The following is a 6,000-nucleotide window of genomic DNA, read 5'->3' on the forward strand; positions in this document are numbered from 1 at the left end:
AATTCTTTCATGATAACGCAGTGAAGTAAAGGTGTAAGTGTTCCCAAAAGACTCAAACTACCTCAATGCAAAGAAACCCGGGAATCCACTGCTAATACCAAGAAGTGGTAGGAATTACTCGGGGCTCAGGCTTCTCCATAAACTTTAAAATTCTTACATGTGTTTATATGTTGAAATAGCTTTTATTTGTCTATTTATTTATTTGGCCCTACTTTAAAATTGTGCTTTTTTTTTTCAAAAGAGCTATTTTGAGGGAATGAAACCGAGTTTCTTAGTAGAGCAGTGCAAGGCCTAGGGAAAGGGCCTACAGGAATGCCTACAACTTTTATTTTTGGGTGCTATTGCCCCATTGAAAGTAATTTCATACTTTCTAGTGCTCAGAGAGGGTGTGTTAGGAGGTATACTCTATGTGCTTACTGGTTGGTTTTTGGTTGTTTTTTTTTAATCTAGTTTGCACTCGGTATAATTTCTAAGCCATCCTGAAAAAATCAAGGGTACAGGATCATCTTTTCTCTTATTTCCTCCTCAGTCCCTTCCGTAACCCACAAGTCAAAAACAAAGACTCTAGAGGGCGGGCTGTGGTGGCTCAGCAGGCAGAGTTCACCCCTGCCATGCCAGAGACCGGTTCAATTCCTGGTGCCAGCCCATGCAAAAAAAAAAAAAAAAAAAAAAACATACTAGAGTTGTGGCAGTAATGGAGAAGGTGTTCGTTCTTTCCCCTTTTGAGTATGTGAGCCAGCAGTGCTGGTTAGGCATGGTGATACTGAGATACTCAATGCCTCTTCTTTGCCCTTAGAAGCTCAGACTATAACTGGTCACTGGATTGTAAATAAATATCAGTGTACCTGATCCTTCTGAAAACATGCGACTTCCTTAAATAATTATGATAGTCTTATGCATGGAGTAATAGAAGTAGGTAGAAAGTACAGGGATAAAGTTCACTGAGCATTAAGAAGAGATGTGTGTCTTCTGTATCATCAGAGAAAAGTTCATAGAGGATGTAACCAATTGCCTTAGGTTGCATAATTAAGGAATTTGCCTTCCAAAAAAGAAATCTGGCCTTTGTCCCAGCTCTGGGAGGTAACCTCTACACCCTTGGAATTTTCAGTGATAGTGGTATCTTCGTTACTTATGGTGGACCCAGGGCTACACCTGATGGGTTATACGCTAAAGAGAGAACACAGTGGGGCCAGCCACACTGCAGTCTTAGGGAGGGGGCTGCAAATACCAGAAAGACCAACCATATGATTAGGGGTGGGACTTTGAGCTACATTGTGTCAGCCAGTCCCTCCTCCTCTACCTCTGAGAGGGGACAGGAGCTGGAAATTGAGTTCAACTACTTGGGCATTGATTCCATCTAATCACACCTACATGATGAAACTGCATATAGATTCTGGACACTCAACGCTCAAGGGAGCTTCCTCAATTAAGAAGATATAGCAATGTGCCAGGAGGATATTCTGACTTCAGGTGGAGAGGATACCAAAACTTAAGTTTGAGACCTTCCCAGCCCTATGCCTCTGCTTTTAATTTCTTATTTGCAACCTTTTCACCATAAGAAAACTGTAATCATAAGTATAGCGCTTTCACAGAGTTCTGCGAGTCATTCCAGGGAACTATCAAACCCAAGGGGGTATTGAGAACCTCCAGATTGGTAGCCTGGTGGTTAGAGGTGTGGATGGCCTGGGACTCCAAACCTGCAACTGGCACTTGCAGGGCAATCTTGTAGAAGATTTCCCTAGATTGAGGAGTCTGGCCGAACTCCAGGTAGTTGGAATCAGAATTGCATTGTAATTCTTCACAGAAGTGACTGACGTTACAGATGTTTTTTGCAGTCTGTATAGGAGTCTTAAGAGCCAAGAAAGAGTTTGTTAGATTTGGAGAAAGGAGGTTGGAAGCAACGGAGTATCAGGCAGAGGGAACAGACGTCACATGCAAAGGTGTGGAGACAACATCATGACTCCTACTGGAGGAGTTAAGATCAGGTAACTCCACTCTCTTTTATTCTTCCATCCGCCAACAGGATGAAGCCTGGTCAACCTTGAGACATTGTGTTTGAAGATGTTGGAACTGCAGCATGGAAGAAGCTTAGGTTCATGAATGACTGGTTATAGCAGAGCCTTATCACGACATGCATTACGGTACTGTGACTTGAGTGAGAAGTAAGTCTTTATTGAGTTAAGCCAGACATTTGGGGATCAATTATAACAGCAGCTAGCGTTAACTTATCTTGGCTAATACAATATTACAAATGATCCACTTTTTGCTATATTAAAAATCCTTTTCATAATTATTCTATGATTATTTTTAATGGTTGTCTCATTTTAGATTTTTAGTTTATAAGGTTATAGTGTCCCTCATTAGCAGCATTTTAAAAAATTATTGCCTTTACCAGAGGATAACAAATTGTATTATCATGTCCTCCAACCTCAAGGTCATTGGAGAATACGCAGGAAGTACCTCCAACCCAAATAATATTTTTTCCAGTTTTGGTGACTGAAATGCCACCATTTTATATTCATTCTGTTAGATAGTCTTATCCTCAGATAAAATGTAGCTACATGTGATTGAGGTAACTCAGTGATCTATAACTGGTCTCCAGATCATGAATATTAATTGCCAGCCTTTGAAAAACATGCTCATTCCCTAATGGCTAGAGAGGAAGCAAGTGCTGATAAGGGCTGGCCTGGAGAGCCAGGGTTGGCATAAGATTTGTCCAACTGTGTTTCAGGGAAACTACATTTCCACAGAAGAACCTCGGTCTGCCTGAGGACATGGGAGAGAAGGATGCCCAGTGGGCAGAGAAGTCTTGTGCCCCTCCTCCCCTTGTCCTTAATCTCAAAGTTAGAGTAGTCTTATTGCCATCTCTCTCTCTTGTTTTTTTTTTTTTAATATTAGAGGTTTATGTTCACTTTCATTTAAAAAAAAGTGTTTCTAAAGATATAAATGAACAAAATTTTAAAACTACTCATATAGAGCAAGGGTCTCCAAAGTAGGCTACAGAAGATGACCTTACAAATTCCAAACTAATTTATAAGTATTTGAACTTCTATTTTGGGGTGTGTGTGTGTATATAAAATAAAAGGGAATAAATTAAGTTTTACTAGTATTTGATGTGTCCATAAGTGGGATGTTCTCATAGAAAAACTGGTGCATCCCAACACGGGGTGGGGTAGGGGAACCCTCTCCTTTGTTCACTTTCAACATCCTGCCATATATTGCAGTTTCTGTGTCTAGGTAGAAAAATTTGTAGATTATATTTAAGTAGATTGTTATAGGACGCACCACTGGAGATAGTGTTGATACTGCAAGAACAGGCAAACACAACTGGCAGAGCTGACATTGCTGACAGCCTTTGGCAGCCACACTACAAGGTAAAAAATGAGATGATTAATCACATCTGACAAGAAGTTGGCCAAAATAATTGAAATTATAAAGAACGCTGTTACAAGTCTGAATTTACATCCACTTTGGCTAACAATGAACCTCACCGTATGTGCACATTGTGGTTTGAGCTATTAGATATGCTGAAAAGATCACAATTAAGAAGCCATTTAAACAAAAGGAAGGCAAAACTGAACAATGTTTTCAGCATGCGTAAGTAATTTAAACTAATATTTAGACTAATATTTTAAAAATAAGTTGCCAATCATAAATGCTAAAAAGCCTCTTCCAAGTTCACTTAAAAATGAAAGTCAAAACGTAACATAGCATTGGGGAAATATTTTTTTTATTACCAAGATAAAAATGTCTGAAATAACACATGGAACACAAATGGAAAAAATAACTGCATTCCTTTGTCAGCAAATACCTTCAGAATATGCATAAAAACATTGCTAAAGACCCAAAAGAAACAAGTATTGGAACAAGTTACACAATGTGGAAAGTTTACTCTAAGGTTAAACTGAAAGCACAGATGTTTTGAATATGTCCCGCTTTATGGCATTTGATAGGTTATGTTTCAATATGGCATTTGCTAGGTTGTATTTCAATACTGAAATACATTTTTTTTTAATTTTTATTTATACAATGTACAAGCACATACATTCTTAACAGACAAACATTCCGTACATGGTGTGAAATGCATTTTTAAATGACTTTTTTGTGAGCCACTAAAAGAAAGTTGGGAAGATATACTTTCTCTGCTGCATCTTTCATCAATAATTGGCTTTTTAAAAATAAAAACTATGTTTTATGCAAAATTTGTATAAGTGTATCCACGAATACACTTAGTTGTTTGGACTAAAATGAAAAAAAAATGATTCCAAGTTAAAGTTACAAAGAGAACAACTGCATGGCATTTATTCACGGCATCTCCCATAGGCAGTTATTCCAGCAAAAATGCTGGAATCAACACACAACACTAAGATGTTATCAATGTAGTTAATTTTGTGAAAACTTCAAAGAAGTTTTTAAATTTTTCATCATGAAATATAATATACATACATAAAAGTACATGAAATGTATTATATAACTTAATAAGTAATTATAAAATAAACATTACTGTACACACACACACACACCATGCCCCCTCCTCAATTGTAGCCCTCTTCTTCTTAGAGATAACCACTAACCTGACTTATGTGATTACTATTTCTTTGTTTTGGTTATTCTTGTACTATCTACCTGTGCGTTCCTAAACAGATAGTTGATTTTGCTTCTTTTTGAACTTTGTGTAAGTGGCATCATACAGTATACACTTTTTTGTGCCTTGGTTCTTTTGCTTGTTCATCCATGTTGGTGTAGCTCTGGTTTATTTCTTTAGTTCCTTTTCATTTCTAATTAACATCCAGTGGACCAGTTTTCCATTCCATTGTAGATGAACACGGGTTATTTCCAGCTTTTGCCTATTACAAACAAAGCTGCTAGTAGGACTCTTGTTTTAATGTGTCATGCCCAGTGTATGTTGGATCACAGGGTATGTGTATGGCCCACTTTGGCAGATAATACACAACTGATGTCTGCAGTGACTTTACCTGTTACATGCCCAGCAGCAGGGCAGAGAGGTCTCCTCAGTTATGAGTACTTAAACATACTATGTGCCAGGCACTATAAAGTATCTTACAAATATCAGCTTATTTTTTTAAAGTATTTGCAGTCCTTGAGGGACTAGGGAGAAAGGAGGAAATATTAAACTCCCCAATTGGGGAATTCCTAATATTCTCCCAAGCAGTGGGGACAACCAATTCAATAGGCTGGGCCCTTGATCTTGGAGTTCACCCCTATGAAACTTATTCCTGCAAAGAAGAAGCTAAGCCTACTTATAATTAGGGCTAAGGGTCACCCCCGGAGAACCTATTTTGTTCCTCAGATGTGGCCTCTCTCTCTGAGCCAACTCAGCAGGTGAACTCACTGCCCTCCCCCACTATGTGGGAAATGACTCCCAGGGGTGTAAATCTCCCTGGCAACATGGGATAGGACACCCATGGATGAGTTGGGACCGGCATCATGGAATTGAAAGAGCCTTCATGACCAAAAGGGGGAAGAGGGAAATGACACAAAATAAAGTTTCAGTGGCTGAGAGATTTCAAATAGGATAAAGAAGTTATCCTGGAGGTTATTCTTAAGCGTAATATAAATATCCCCTTTTAGTTTAGGGTGTATTGGAGTGGCTAGAAGGAAGTACCTGAAACTGTTGGGCTGTGTTCCAGCAGCCTGGACTCTTGAAGATGATTGTATATATAGCTTTTACAATGTGACCATGTGATTGTGAAGACTTAGTGGTTGACACTCCCTTTATCCAGGATATGGACAGATGTCCTTAAAAAAATAAGGACATTAGAATAAATAAATAATAGAGGGGGATAAGGGGTAAGAAAAAAACGGGTAGATTGCAACACTAATGGTCAATGAAAGAGAGGGGTAAGGGAAAGGGATGTAGGGGTTTTTCTTTTTCCTTGTTATTTCTTTTTCTGGAGTGATGCAAATGTTCTAAAACTGACCACAATGATGAATACACAGCTGTGTGATGATATTGCAAGCCATTGATTTATATTTGGA

Source organism: Tamandua tetradactyla, chromosome 21 (genome assembly GCF_023851605.1).
Source record: "Tamandua tetradactyla isolate mTamTet1 chromosome 21, mTamTet1.pri, whole genome shotgun sequence".
Lineage (NCBI taxonomy): Eukaryota > Metazoa > Chordata > Mammalia > Pilosa > Myrmecophagidae > Tamandua > Tamandua tetradactyla.